Below are 17016 nucleotides of genomic sequence, written 5' to 3'. Positions count from 1 at the left end.
TGAGCTTGGGTTCAAACCACCAACACTGTGAGCTAAATAAGTCTTTTCTTTAGAGAGTTAGTTGCTGCCTTGGATATTCCATTGTAGTGGCAAAAAGCTGATGAGTACAGGGAGATAGATCAAAAACAAGAAGGCAAGTGAGCAACATGATGGCAACACTGAACAAAGGAAAGGAGTAATGGGATGAAGTGGACACTAACAGAAGTGGTGACTTTAGGTAAAGCATTCACAGGAGATGCCTCTGGGGATGGGAAGGATCAGCTGAGACTGGAGGATCCAAATGAGCCAAGCCTTCAACAGAGGGGAGAACAAAGGCATAGGCAAGAGAGCAGCATTTCCACGTCAGGAAGACAGAGACAGAGCTCAAGGCAGGAAGATCAGTGTGCTTGGAGCAGAGTGATTGGCAGGGAAGAGGAACCAGGTGTGGATGCAGAGACACACAGGGCCCATTTGGGGCAGGATCTTGGGGCCACTACAGGTGCAGGTGTGCAGTCTGTACCCTGTTTTTAGAAAATGGGAACATACAGGGGGGCTTTCAGTATGGGCGTGATAGGATGCACGATTTCTCTGAACTTCATTGAATGATCAAACTTTGAGTAGTAAAAGTAGGGAGTCACTGAGAGGAGAGGCAGAAGTCCAAATGAGAGATGGTGGTAGTGGTAGTGAAAATGGAGGGGGGAGAGGCAACTAAAGGAAAAATCTAGAAGTGGGACTGATGAGACTTGGAGAGGATTGAAAGGAGGTTGGAGGTCATAAAAGAGGATGATCATGGGTGACCTAAAGGTTGCTGGTTGAGTGCCTGGATGGTGGCAGCACTTTTTTAATGAGTGGCTAGGAAGAGGCTTAAGGAGAAGAAAATCAAGTTCCAGGGTAGAAGTCTCTCCCTGGAATCACAGAAATCACTCAGTTCTCTCACAGCTGTGTTGGGTTCACGTAGCCCTGAGTCTACTCTCACGCCACAGACATTGTGGCCTGGAAAGCTACTTGGAAATATAGGTTGTTGGCTGTTCCTAAAAGAACATTCCATTCCGAGTGATGAGGTCTCTCACCAGTGACACACAAGGCCATATTGTACAGTTGTGTTACCCACAATGACACAGTAACAAACAGGGTGGTTTTAGGTCAACAGTACAACAACAAAGCAAATGCAAACTCCTGGGCCATATTTCCACTATAGAAACTGGGTTAATGATTGTAACCCATAAGCTATACTTTGGAAATTTATATTCATTAAATAAAAGTTTAATAATAAAAAAAAAAGAAACTGGGTTAATGGCAATTTTTAATATTCACGTCTCAATTTAAAAATTACAGTATACTTTAAGACCAAGCTTCTAAAACCTTAGCATGCATATACATTACCTGAGTATTTTGTTACAATGTAGTCTCTGCTTCAGTAGGTTCAGGGAAGCCTGAGATTCTGCATTTCTAACAAGCTCCACAAAAATGATGAGTCTGCCTGTCCACTGACGACACTCGCAACAGCAGGACTATAATAAATTATCTCCTTTGACTGTTCAACAACCATTTGGCAAGTTTAATTACCTCCATCTCATTGGTGAAGAAATTAAAGCTTAGAAAGTTTTAAATCATGTCCTTTCTAAACAAGAATCACTCCATAGGACATAGACCCAAGCTGTAAACCACAGTTCACCACACCGGTTACAATCAAAGATAATCAGAAAATCCATGAGGCTATTTAGATTTTAATATTTATTTAACCATACCATCATTTGGCAAAAAGTTTAAATGAAAGTGCCTTAAAACTAGGAGTAATCAATATATTTGGATGAGGATCAATTCAGGAAAAAGAACAATGCTTGAGAATCACTATACTTAACAGATATGTGTGTGTGTAATTTTACTCATCTTTTAATTGAGATATAATTTACATATATTAAAGTGTATAGATCAGAAGTGCTCAGTTCAGTTTTATTCATTTTTAATTGAGGTATAATTTACATACATTAAAATGCATAGATCTAAAGTGTAACTCCCACCAAAAACAAGATATAGAACATTCACATCATCCAGAAAGTTGTTATATCCCTTTACAGTCAGTTCTTGATTTGTTTCAGCAGTAAAAAATTTTGCTTGCTCTTTAACTTCTTATAATGGAAACCATGTAATATGCCCTTCTTTGGGTTAATTTCCTTCACTCAACATTTTGATATTCATAGCCATTGTTTCAATAAGAGCCTATCCCTCATGGTACAACAATTGCCGTGTTCCTTCACCATGATTTAATGAATTCCTCACAAGGAAAAGTGATCAAAATTAAAGAAATGACACATTCAGCACCTACTGAGAATTTGGCTGTAATAAAGTTTGACCAGACTTTGTCATGAAGTGAAACGCTGTCTTTTGCTGACTAACCTTATGAGTTCTTTATGCAACCTATAGATTTTCTTACAATGTCTCTTCACATTGAGCACTCCAAAACAAGAGATTTTCTCAAGCAAAAATGAACAGCGGAAGCAACATATTTACAAGAAATATCATTCAGTTTACTCATATTAAAACATGCGGCCGGCACCGCAGCTCAATAGGCTAATCCTCCGCCTGCGGTGCCAGCACACTGGGTTCTACTCCCGGTCAGGGCGCCAGATTCTGTCCAGGTCGCTCCTCCTCCTCTCCAGCTCTCTGCTGTGGCCCAGGAGTGCAGTGGAGGATGGCCCAAGTCCTTGGGCCCTGCACCCCATGGGAGACCAGGAGAAGCACCTGGCTCCTGCCTTTGGATTAGCGCGGTACGCCTGCCACAGCATGCTGGCTGCAGTGGCCATTGTGGGGTGAACCAATGGAAAAAGGAAGACCTTTCTCTCTCTCACTGTCCACTCTGCCTGTCAAAAAAATTGCATCTTTTTCTCAGCCTGATTTTTTAAATCAGTTTACTTTTTTATTCTTGCCATCAGTCTTAGCCAAAGTCTAAATTTTTATTTGGACACACGCACACACACACAGCCTCAAAGATCCCAGCCTCCTACTCGTACACTCAACCAGCAGATGTCCCTCTCCCACATCCAAGGAAAATGAAGCTTTTCACTCAGCCCACATGGTCTGAGCTGTCCAGTGTAGACCTCTCAGGACCCTAGTTTCTGTATCTCTGAGATATGGAAGTTCCAGAAACTAGATTACAGTCCACTCTTGAAGGCTGAGACTTCCTCCTTCAGGACCTAGGCAACTATCTCAGCTACTTTCCTGCCAGACCTGCATATTCCATCACACACGCACACCAAGTAGAGAATTCACTGAACCACCTGAATTTGATCCCTCTCCCCATTGTCTAAGACAACCCCTGACCTCTATCTGGCTGGCCAACAGCATCCCGTCAGGGCTATCACTGTGCTTCTAGGGCTTGGAAGGAGCTTTGTCTTAATGGGAGTTTGTGTTCATTTCAGTTTTTATGTCGCTGCTGAGAATAGATGGTAAAATCATATTTCTCTATTTACCATGAAAGCTTAAGGACAAACTGCTGTAGAAGCTAGTTCTCTGATATTAAAGAATTTTAGAGAGCAGCACATCTTAAATTATCTGTTTTTACTTGGAAGCCTTGACCTAAGAGGTACATAATAATGTGTCTAAGAATATAGACATCCTGTCGTGTTTGTGTGTGTTCCTAAAACTCAGTCCAGGGCCAGATGAAGGGCAACATTCAATAAATAGGTTAAGTGCATGGCATTTTGTAAACCTAAAATAAAGTTATATGGTACAGATGTGTAGAAGGAGTGATGGAGTAGTTTCACTAACAAAATATAAGAAAATTATGTAAGAAATGGGAAAACAACAACAGAAACAAACTTTGGAAAAATATTTTATATCAAGAAAATTTCTTTTAAGTGATCCTAACGTATTAGAAGACAAAAAATGGTGTAATTTTCATACTTTTCTTACCAGTTTCAAATTTAAGCAGTTACAGCTCATGATTTCACTGTGGATAATTACTGAGTGACAACCACATAGAGGTCTATTCAGAACCATTTAATCCCTTAGGCATTCACTAATATACTAGAATTACACTTAGATATTAGAATTATAATCAAGAAATGGTGCCTTTCTCATGAATACTGATTTCAATGGTACAAATTGAAAATATGTGAAGAAATTCTATTTTAAGTGGTAAATTGTATTTCTTATTTAAAAAACTGATACTTTGGTCTTGTTTATTCTTTAAACTTTGCTTGATGCAGTGCTCTGAGTTCTGACAGGGCCATTGCACCAAGGAGAGACACAGCATAATGCCTTCTTTTTGACACCATACCTGCAAGCAAGCCAACATCTGTTCCCCAGCCCTGGTCTTTCCTCTTTGCTTGCCTTAGAATGTCCTGTCCCCAGCTCTTCATGGGACGAGTACACTCCCATCCTTCAGATTTTTGCTCTAATGTCCTCAGGAGAGAAGCTGTCCTTGTTCTCCCAATGCACAGTGGTCCCCACACATACCCCCCATCTCATCACTTTCACTGCTATGGCATCATCTTGTCTGTTTTCTGTTGACCAGCTAATTGTTTCCTTCACTAGAATGGAAGTCCCATGAGGTCAGGGACACTTCTGACTCATTTATCACTGCATGCCCAGCTCCCAGCCCAGTGCCAGGCATGGGGCAGACTCTCAATAAATATCTAAAGGATGAATGATTAAATGTCTGTGCCACTATTTATACCTGCAGACACATGAGCTACACACAACTTGGACAATCAGGGTAACTACCTCTACATCTAGCTAACCAAGGCTTATTGAATGCAAGAGGCATCTTGTCCCAGTATTGTCTGTTTCTTAGCATTACTGGGATGGCAAGACAATTGAACAGTAGAGAGTTGCTTAGATGACATAGGTTGGCTCACATGATGAGAAACGCTGGTGGGAATCAATGGTTACTTCTCTCCATTTTCTGGGAGAGTTTATCTAAGGTGTTGCACCATTATTCATAGAAACCACTTGGCGGGCTGCAATTGATTCCATGGGTATCTAAGAAGCTGGCAAAGTAGCAGACTGCTGACATGAGGTTCAAATGAGGTGATTATGACATCACTGTATTTGACTCAATGAGCCCAGAGCATGTAAATACATCCATGATAGTTTTTTTTTTTCTGGTTACTATCAAGTGTCACAAAGCAACATATTGGTCAATGATAGATCTCATATATGATGACAGCCCCATAAGATTATAATGGATCTAAAATATTTCTAACACCTAGTATTTTTACTATATCTTTTCTTTTTAGATTTGGGCAGAGATCACATGTGTAAAGCACTTAGCAAAATATCTTACCCACAGTTAACTGCTAAATATATTTTTATTTATTTCTTCCAGGCTTCTTATAAAATGAATAGAAAATTATTTTCTGTTCTGTTGACCTAATACACAGCTAGTATTTAGTCACAACATAAAACCATTGCCCCATTATTTAGTATTTAGGATGGTTATGGTCTGAATGCTTGCATCTCCCCACCCCACTCAAACGTTGAAATCTACTCCCCAGTGAGATGTTATTTGGAAATGAATCCTTTGGGAGGTAATTAGCTGATAAGGGGGAGTCCTCTGGATGAAATTAGTACCCTTATGAGAAGAGGCCAGAGGGAGCCAGCTCACTGTCTTACACAAAGTCGGCAATCTGGAGTCCAGAAGAGGACCCTCACCAGAACCTAACCATGCTGCACCCTGAACTTAGACTTCCAGCCTCCAGAACTTTGAGAACTGGCTCTGTTCTTTACAAGGTGCTTGGTATATGGGATTTTGTTACATGAGCTCAAGTTGACTAAGCAAGGTTGCTTCCAATGTTATAACTGGTAACCACACCCCTACCACCACATCTCTTGGAAGTACTCTGCCTTCATACTGAAAGGGAGGGTGCTTTTCCAGAGCCATGAGGCATCTTGATGCAAGTGCTTCTTGTTGGTCCATTATTACAGATTTTATAAGCAATCTGGCTAAGGAAGTCAGATATTTCCTCAAGGCCTGAAAGTGATGCTCTGGGAAGATCTATGCATGCTACATGTGACCCAATTAAAAAGTCCTTGGCTGTGCCATATCACGTGCATTTGACCTTAAAAATATGATGCTCCTGCTGGTGATTGGCTTAAGGCAACCCTATAATGAAGGGATTGCTTCCCAAATTACTAAAAGGCCATTCTACAGACTGTTGGAAATTGCCTTCCTAGGACGAGGTTTGTATCCTTCCCTGAGAAGACCTTACGAGGCACTTGGTCTGTGGAGTTCTCTTACAGCAGCACAAGTTGTATGATAGCAGCAGCCGTCGGAATGTTTGCCGTTCCCCGGTGGTCAGTGGTGCAGAGACTGAGAGCTGGGCCAGAGGTCACAGCACCAGCATGCCCTACTATCTTCCTGCAGTGAATCTAGTGACCCACATTTTCAGAGGTCCTGATTGAAGAACAGCTTCCCTGGTTCAGGTTGCAGCCTCAGAGAATCCCAAAAAGCACACACTGCGGCTCGGAACCCTCATAAAAGGGTTTTCTGAGGTGTGAAGCAGCAGGGAAACAAACAGCCGTTGTTCAGAAAAGAAGAAAAAGCGAGGATCTGCTGTGAGGAGGAGAAAACTGCGAGCTTCAGGACCAAGACTGAAAGAGCTGGAGATTATTGCCGGGGTGTGTATCTAAGGATTCCAAGTAACAGAGATGACGATACAGAAAGAGACATGCATGTATTCATGAATTGGTAAGTGAGTTCTTGCCATAGCCTTTGCTAAATCATTTCAGCTGATTCTTCTTAGCAACATGTTATGCATTCCAGCCATGCTATCTGCTTTGACCTACTTTTCTTACTTTGCAAAAGGGGGAAATCTCCACAGGAAGCAGTCTCAATCAATACCCAAGTTCCAACCAATTATTGAGTTGGCCTTACCACTGTTTCTTGCTCCAATTTTTGCAACCAAACTTCAAAGACATACAGCCTCTTATTCTTAGGATTTATATCTTGTTGTTGTTCTATATAATTTGTGGATTTTTTTATAAATTGAGTACAGTGGAAACTAATGACAATGGATTTACTTATCAACTGCTTTCCTTAGCTGTCTGTAGAGAGGAGCTTCCCCCAAAATATTGCCTACTCTGTGCTGTGGTTTGAATAGGGTATGGCTCCCAAAGTCTTTCAAATATTTCATCCCCAAAGTTGTAAGTTCATGAAGAAAGGTGGAACTTAACCCAATCCTGGTGTTTGAGATGTGGGCATGGAGGGACACCTTTAGGTCTTTGGGGGTGTGCCATGAGAAGAGAGCTCTAACAAGAGAATTGGTTATAAAGGCGGGGCTGGCACTGGTCTCTCTCTTCTGCTTCCAGTCTCATCATGTGAGCCTTCCTCTCACATGCCCCATCACTGCCATCCCCCAGCCTCACCAGATGGCTGAACCAGTGAGGCCTGCTTGATCTTGGGCTGTGAAGGCCCAAAACCACGAGCCAAAACAAACCCTGTTCCTTCATAAGTAGTTTGTCTCAGGCATTTTCTCATAGTAATGAAAAGTTAATGAATAGATTTCTTGGGACTCAAATCGAATAACACAATTTTATTGTCAACCATACTGAATTTGCCTGGCCACTGACTCAGGCACCAGGCACATGTGCTGACTATTTGCCTTGCTATAGTTAATGTATGGGAAATGATTCCCTGACCACTTGCAAGAGACAGTCTATCTTAAAAGAAATATATGACGATGTGATCAAAGTAACAAACAAACATTGTATGGCCCTTCCTGATAAAGTCCCCTCAGTAAGAACAAGGACGGACATTCTAAACTAGCTTGGCCAAGACTTCTCTGTAGCAATCTAAGCTGCCACACTTCAGCTTTCTGATGGATCTGTGGAACTTAAAACATGCCTCAGTGTGTCCCTCCAAGTGTGGCACCTACATGACACCCTCATGAGATGCCTGCTGGCCAGTCCTGCCTACAGCCATGACCTTACAGAGCAGCATCTTTGAGAAGAGGGTGGGGATGATCCCATTGGCAATTTGAACCAAGGTCCAACTCAGGGACTGCAGAGCGCCCACCCCCCGCACCCCCCCCCCCTGAACTCTGCTGGCTTCCAGTATTGAGTGGGGTTGGAGAGTTGGAATAAGGGTGGTCTCACCCACAGGTACAGCTTCACCTGCTGAAAACCCCCTGCCTCAACTTCTTCATACCCACTGCACTCCCCACAAGATGCCCATTATCTCTTCTGGGTGCTTACCCAACAATCTGCTTCAATCAAATGCTACCATTGTTTAAGTGGCACTGGGGACTAAGAATAGGGAATTCGGGGAGAAGGGAATTTCAAAATTTCCAACTTGTGATTCAGCAAGAAACTACCATATCAGCTAGAGGATAATTCAGCTCAGCACGCCCTGAAGTAATCAAAGAAGTCAGGCTGCAGGAGGAGTCTGGAGAAAGTCATAACTTGGAGCTGATAGATGTAGGCATCACTCATTCTGGATCAGCAGTTTGTATTATGCACTTGAGAGTTTTCTGAAGTACTAAAAGTAAAAGCAATTAATGGGTCCACTCTTCCCAAACTTAGAAAATCTTGGATTTCAGCACATTTGTGTCCAAGGGATTATAGCTGAAAGAAACTGAGTCAGCTCTTTCTCTGAGGAAATTACTCAAGGGGAATAGGAACAGCTGTGCTTTACATGGCTTTGGACAACGTGGTCACCAGTGACACTGCTAAGAAGTATACCTTATAAATATTTCCAGTTCACTGGGGGAACCGACATTTCTCCTGATGGCTCTCAGGCCCACCTCAACACACAAGCTCACACACACATTATCATGGTCAACTTAAGTTCTAAAATATTAAGAGAGCACTGGGAGTTTAGAAAGTTGCTGCAGATTTTGAATTTAAGGCCAAAAGGTTGTTAAAATAATTACCAGCAAGCAGAGGTTACTCATTAAAATTTGCTTTGCACTTTGATAGAAGGTTAGCCCAACCTATCATGGTAATTGGCCAATTAGACCCTCAGAAAATCTTTGTTGAAGAAATGAATTTGGGAGTAAATGAACTAATGACACCACTTATTTATCAGTCAAAGGCCTAACATACAAATAAGACAAAATTGAAGAATTTGTATAATCTCTAGGAAAATAGTGCTGGTTCTTAACTTTAGTTACAAAAAAAAAAAAATTGGCCTGATATTTTTCCCCTGTTTATTCTGGTAACCGAGTTAAATTTTGAGCAGTGTAGACTTTCTAGATTTAAAAAATATGTGCAAAATAAAAGACAATGCCTTCACCTTATAATGTCACTGACAGATCTGAAATTCAAACTATATTAGAAGCTTGGTTTTAAGAAAAATCTCTAAGAATTGATTCACAAATAATATTATTTTTGTTTAAAAAAAGAGTGTTTAGTGGGCATTATGGCACAGTGATAAACTGCGGCTTGGATGCCCACACCCATATTAGGGTGTAGATTCGAGTCCCAGCTGCTTTGCTCCTCATCTGGCTTCCTGCTAATGCAATCTGGAGGCAGCAATTGATGACTCAAGTGCTTGGGCCCCTGCAACACAGGTCGGAAGACCCAGATGGAGTCCTAGCATGACCCAGTCTGGGCTGTTGTGGACATCTGGGGAATATGCCAACAAATGGAAGATCTCTCTCAATCTCTCCCTCCCTCTCTCTCTAGGGTGGGGTGTAGGGGGAAGGTGGGTGCATGTAAGTGTGTACTTGTGTGTCTTTTTGTTTTTCTGCTTTTCAAGTAGACAAAATAATTTTTTTTTAAAATTCTAATGGCTATTCATTTCTATTTATTTGAAAGGCAGAGTGACAGACAGAGAGACAGTGATTGATGATTCCATGCTGTTCTCTCCACAGATATCTGCAAAAGCCGGGCTGGGTCATGCTTCCACATTGTTGGCAGACTCAAGTTCTTGGGCTGTCATCTGCCACTTCCCATGCACATTAGCTGGAAGCTGGATCGGAATTGGAGGAACCACAACCGGATCCCAGGCACTTCATCATGGCATGGAAACATCCCAAGCCAAATGGATTAGCCTGCTGTGCCTGCCCTTGATACTCAATATGTGTCCTTTACTGCTAAGATGGACATCGTGATTTTTACTTCAATTCGCTCCTTTTGAAGTGTCTGTCTCTTTTCTCCATTCTGCCCCTATTGTGTGACAGATAAGGAGAATTAACATAAGAGTTTCATCAGAACTGTGCGAGACACAATCATAAGGAAAATTTTCATAGCACAAGATCAAGATCGCCTCTTCTACTCCCTTTACACTTAATCATAGCAGTCCAATTACAAATCAGCTCAACAAATATTTCCTTAGCACCACCCTGTGGCAGGGACTGGGCTTGGTGCCCAGGATGCAACAGAAAAGTTTTCCTCTGGATTACAGACACCCTTTTGTAAGTATACAGATGGATAACAAATGAGCATGTAGTTAATAAGTTAATCGTAATCATAATTAGGATCATGAGGTCAAGTACAGGCTTCTTTAAGTGATAGGGCCATGCGAACAAAGAACATAGACTTGACCCTTATGTTATGGGCAGTGATCAAAGGGTTTTCATCTGGAACTGACATAACCAGATTTACCCCAGGAAAAGGTCACTCTGGTCACACTGAGGACAAGGGCAGATACTGCGAGAACAGAATGCTGTCTGCTACAGCGCTATGTTCCAACAAATCCCATATCCTGACTGGAAATGTGGGGAGGGCAGTAAGGAGGATGACAAAACCCAAGGCTGCTGCATGCTGCACCATTCTCTGCACTGAAGCAATTTCCAACACTGACTCATTTAATCCTCGCGATCCTTTAAGCAAGGTACTACTATCATACCAATTTTATTATCAAGCAAACTGAGGCACAAAGAAGTTCAATAACCCGTCCAGGGTCACACATCTTGCAGCAAGATAAACTCAGAATCTCGGTGTCTAGAGCTCAGGTTCGTAACCACTCCACGAGCTTGCTAAATTGAATTAGATCTTCTGAATGCTTGAACAGTTACCTGCTTTTCCATGGTGCTGGCAATTTATTCATTCACTGCCCAGTCCTTCCATTGCTATTCAATAGGTTAAATATTTTCTCATGGGTCAGTTCAAGAGAGCACCTTCACTGGGAATCCCTCTGCCTTGCTCTTATTTCCTATGCTCTTCCTCGTCTCAAAAATGAATGTGTCTTGAAATTGCATGCGTTGACCTGTACTGAAAATTAGCCTTGGAATTTCTTCCTATGAAATTCATTTTTGCACAAACCATGGGTCACAGAACAGAGCTCAGTTGTGAATCCTGATGCGTCTGTTTGAAAAGATCTATTAATGTGGAGAGTAAATATGATTCATCAATCTTGGGCAGTGGATGCAGGCTGGAGAAAGCTGTTAATTTACAGGGTCACTTCACTATGGGAGTTTGAACAGAAATGACAATTTGAAAGTGTGACCCTACTACTGTATTTACTGTTTTAGACTGTGTCCCAGTAGAATGAACTTGGTGGCTGCAGGCTCACCTCACTTCATTCAGGTCAGGTGTGTGCAGACCCAGGGACCAGGTGACTCACAAGGCCTAGCAAGGTGAGTGTGATGTTCTGAGGGAAACAGAAGACAGAGTGACCAAGCACTGGTCAGGAGAGGAAGTCAGGAATATCCCGCAATGCTTCACTGAGGTTCTCTTACTGAAAGTGGACTCAAGGCTGGCGCCACGGCTCACTAGGCTAATCCTCCGCCTGCGGCGCCAGCACACCAAGTTCTAGTCCCGGTCGGGGCGCCGGATTCTGTCCCAGCTGCCCCTCTTCCAGGCCAGCTCTCTGCTGTGGCCAGGGAGTGCAGTGGAGGATGGCCCAAGTGCTTGGGCCCTGCACCCCATGGGAGACCAGGAGAAGCACCTGGCTCCTGCCATCGGATCAGTGCGGTCCTTTCTGTCTCTCTCACTGTCCGCTCTGCCTGTCAAAAAATAAAGAAAGAAAGAAAGAAAATTAAAAAAAAAAAAAAAAAAGAAAGTGGACTCAGAGAGGGGAAGATGATTCAGAACCAGTGAAGGGCCAAATCTCAAAGAAGGGAGTGTTCTAGACAGAGCTTCGTTGCAGGACTGACCCCCAAGAATGAAATAAACCCCTGCTGCCACAGCTGCCATAGACCCTGAAGCCTGGTTTCATTGAACACAGTGGTCTTTTCTGCAGTTGGCAACGTCATAGGCCAGAAACTGCACAAAGTCTTGAGATTCAGAAATGAACCGAGGTGCCATTTCTGCCTGGGAGGTACTCAACAGGCTTCAGGGTTTGGGAGTAGGGAGCATTGCTAACAGGGCTCCTATTTCTACAGAGCCCTGCTCTAACTGAAATGACCTTATGTACTGAGTTATTGTGGGTCTCCCTCTACAATGAGGGAGAATGCAGTAAGCCCCATGAGGGCAGAAATTGGGGCTCCTTCAGCACTAGATCCCAGCACCTGGAACAACCCCCAGCAGAGCATTTGCTAAGTATTTGTTAAACAAATAAAACCATCATAAAATATCCACAAATCTCCTCTGAAATTAATGTGTTAGAATAAAACATCAGTTACCAGTTCTTGAAATGGACCACATAAAGAACAAAAGCAAGAAGGCAGGAAGTTGTCTGTGTAGTTTAAAAAAAAAACTAAAATACACTGTTATGAAGCCCCATCTTATGTGTATTTTAACTTAATATTCTGCAGAAAGGAAACTGTTGTTTACAGAATTACAGAGATGTGGTTCTGATTCACAATGGTGTAGAAAAAGTCTTTATAAGTTGTTAAATCTTATTTATTTCTAGGACTTCCTGAATTTTCCTTTTCATGAAAATATTATTTAAAATTCTAGTTAGTAAATTAATGTCAATAATTTAAATGAATTTCTTTATATGCAATTATCTTGGATTGGGAAGCAATAAGACAGTTGGAATTATTTTTAACAAATTACACATTTCTTTCCCTTCATGGGCTCCACTGTTAGCATTTGGAAGAGTTACTGCTGTACTTTCATATCTGAAGTGGGAGTATCTGGTTTACAGGGGATTATTGAACCTTATAAAGAATCCACAAGGTCCTCACTTGAACATGATGAAAATATCTAGAGGTCAGGATTTCCTAGTAAATGATACTCACTCATGGCCTATGTATTTGCATTTTGTTTTAGAGAAATTAGTTTGGTGAGAAAACATCCCTGAGAGAGAAGCTGAACTTTAAGGAGGTAAATAAATTAATGCATAATGCATTTTTAAACTCATGAATAGCTAATGAGTTTCCTAACCCATAGAAGTATTGGGCATTTTCCCTAGCAGAGTTTACACATCTTAGAAATACAAAGATTCAGGAAAGAATTAATGATTAAAGAAGGAAAGCGTAGTTTTCCTACCTCCTATAACTATTCACATCGGAAATTGTACCTGCTGGGTGAGTGAGCTGAATTGGAAGATAACATTAAAATGTTTTACACAACAGCTGAGAAGTTGATGTATCATTAGGCTGCAAACCGTGTTCTGAAAATAGCAGAAATTAATGATGACAAAGTCGATGAGCAAATGCAGAGAAAAAAGCTTGAAAAACTGATTTATCTTCTATGAAAATGTAGAGCACATTAGACATACTTTATTTACTTTGAGGATAATGACATTGATCTTTGGAATTCAGAATTCAAATATATTAAAGTAAACCGTGAATATAAAAAAGAGCAAAATAGATTAAAAATGGGGCTCTTGTTTGGACACCTAGGAACACGATGACTTTTTGTGCATGTTGATTTCTCCTGTTAATAATAATTTAAACCACTAATTACCAAAGGCACATCCTATACTATCCACTCTCAAAATGAGAGCCCCATAGAAAGCAGAATGATTAAATCTACTATGGATATAGGATAACGTAACAGGAGAATGAATGCCATTCAAATGAATTTTGGTCTGGAACCAAAATTAGACTATTCCAGAATCAACCTCTTTGTATTCATTTAGTATACTTTTGGGAGATTCAAAAAGTTCATGGAACACAGGAATTAAAAGATAAATATATTTCATTGCAAAAGTTTTGAAATCTAGGCATCATTTTACAACAATTTGTATTTACCATAAACTTTTTTTTGAATACTTTTCACAGTATATTTACCAAAAAAAAAAAATACACATGCAGTATCTCTCAACCCAAAACCTTGTAGAAATGTAATAGATATAATCCAAATGTAAACAAACCTAGTCCTAAATTATCTGGATTAACAATAAGACATAAAATTGTTTACCTGTTGTACAACCCTATATGGCAGGCACTAATATTGCCCCCAGTTTTCAGATGAGGAAATCAAAGGACAGTGTTCAGGACTTTCCCCAAAGACAGGAAGTGGGTATCTGACATAACCATATTTGAAACCAGGCACTGTTTGGCTCCATAACTATTCTCCTTGTCATGATAAATAACTATACCACTCTGTTAAGATTATTATTTATCATTTTTTCCACATGAGTCAAACTAAGTTTCTTGTGAAAATGCCTTGAAACTCTGTTGTTGGGGCAAAGGCATGGGGACTGGCAGTCTTTGCTCAGGGAGAAGTGTTGTGCACCCATCTACTGCCCACCAGTGTTCACATGCCTTCTCCACGCAGAGCTTTGCACTCAAGTAATTAATTCATAAAATTCAATGTCAAGGCATATTTTAAGCTTTCTAGTTGTGAGTCTGCTTATTTTCTTCCATATGACTGAATTTGCACCTGAAACAGTGTGAGGGTACTTCAGAATGTTTATGTGAAAATGAGATTGAAAGATAAACTTACTTTGATGCAACAAATTTGGAAATCCATACCTAATTTTCTTCATAATATACATTTTCCATGAACCTCTTGAAGTTCATGTCTTGCATTCTGATTCAATAAGGTTTATATGCCCAAAATCAGAAATCTTAAAGATTGAGTTATCACTTCAACAATTTTTTTTAAATTTATTTGACAGATAGAGTTAGACAGTGAGAGAGAGAGAGAGACAGAGAGAAAGGACTTCCTTCCGTTGATTCAACCCCCAAATGGCCGCTACGGCCAGAGCTACGCCAATCCGAAGCCAGGAGCCAGGTGCTTCTCCTGGTCTCCCATACAGGTGCAGGGGCCTAAGTACTTGGGCCATCCTCCACTGCCTTCCTGGGCCACAGCAGAGAGCTGGACTGGAAGAAGAGCAGACGAGACTAGAAGCCGGTGCCCATATGGGATGCCATCACTGCAGGCGGAGGATTAACCAATTGAGCCATGGCATCGGCCCCCACTTCAACAATTACAAAGTTACTATATTTGCAAAGTGACTTGCAAGTTGCAGAGTGTAGCCCACATACCTAGTTTTCTTCATAATATATATTTTCCATGAACTTCTTGAAGTTCATGTCTAGCATGTCTGATTCAATAAGGTTTATATACCCAGAATCAGAAATCTTAAAAGATTAAGTTATCACTTCAACAAATATAAAGTCACTATATTTGAAAAGTGATCCACAAGTTGCAGAGTGAAGCCCACATGATGGCACCACAAATGACGTCACTCAAATCCCACTGTGTTCAAAGAATCTGGACACTCTTTGGAGTGTGTCGTAGGGGTAATGAAGCAACACTTAGTACCAAGATTTTAGTATATCTGATCAATAAATGCAACATCTTTCAATAATACAAATGAATCAAGTCTCTGAAACTAATACAGGTATTGATACAATGGAGTTGCCTAATGTGTGGCATTCACCACAAAATTTAAAATACTAATTTAATTACTCTTGCTGGGATGAGGGCTCTTTTAAGCCCATGCACAAGATCAGAAAGTTTCTGCTTGAGCTCTCTCCTAAAATGCCTTTAGTTTTACAGCTCCAGCAGTCTCGGTCCCTCCTCTACTCCTGGGCTTGGGCATTTATGTAATTCTAGGAGAACACATATTAGCCACAGCTACTGACTTTGATAAATCACCTGGGCTCTTTGGAATGTGAAAGGATATTGTAAGGAGAAATGCAATACTATCTGTGATAATACTTCGGGGTCTCCAGAGAAAGCCATGTATTTAAATATGGCAAAACCCTAACAGTGAGAATAACAGAATGGCCAGGGTCTATTTACAGCTCCACCCAGTGGCAGATAATGGTAGATGGAGGTGTGTTCACCATCATTCAGAAAACTGTTCTCCCGCAGATCAAGGCATGTTCTGGACCTTCTGATTTGTGGGTGATCACTCTGTCTTCTCTACTCTAAAGGGACCCACCATACCAGGACTGTCTCACCAGGCGACAACACTAAAACCATGTAGTGTGCAGGCATTCTCCATCTGGTCATCCTGTAGTAGACTTTCTACCTGCACCAAGTCAACACCATCTTCTTGTCACGCTCATGGACCCTTCTATACTCTAGTGACGTCAGAGAAAGAATAGTGTACTCAGTGTCAAAATATCAACTCAAGTGCTAACTAGTCTGCTAATTAACAGTGTGACCTCGAACCTGGCCTCCCATTAGGCCAATAAACCCTTGCTCATCTTTCTTCCAGGGAAGACAGAACAATCTAAGGAACTAATAATGTACTGGAATAGCTTTCCAAAGGTAAAACGATATTTTTCAGTATTAGTGCTTTCAGTGTTCCTACTGAAGATATACTGCTTAAATATGATTTTAAATGCCCTATATGTAGTTTGTGTTAATAAGTATGCACAGAATTAATTGAAGTTTACATTGTAATATTTCCCCATATACTCATGTGTCCTGAACAGGTACCGTAGCTTCCAATCTTATGTGCATGTCTAGCCATGCCTAGCCCAGCTTATTGTGGAAAATTTCATTTTCAGAGTGATTAACAGTCATTTTTCTCCCCTAAGACTGCTATTTAGCTGAGCTAGAGATAATCTCCTCAGGCAAAAAAAAAAAAAAAAAAAAAAAAGAGGAAATTTCCTTAAAACACTATTCATTATGCCCAAAAATAGCCAGAGTCCACTTTAAAACTGAGTTAATGACAGACTTTTCCTGAACAGAATTCTCTCTTTAGTAATTTAGTGGCAAAATGTTTATTCCTGGAAAGTGCCTATTTCCCAGGGATTATTAATCATACTTTATTGGGAAGTAATCAGTTACATAGTG

Source organism: Lepus europaeus, chromosome 9 (assembly GCF_033115175.1).
Source record: "Lepus europaeus isolate LE1 chromosome 9, mLepTim1.pri, whole genome shotgun sequence".
Taxonomy (NCBI): Eukaryota; Metazoa; Chordata; class Mammalia; order Lagomorpha; family Leporidae; genus Lepus; species Lepus europaeus.
This window is presented reverse-complemented; position numbering follows the sequence as displayed.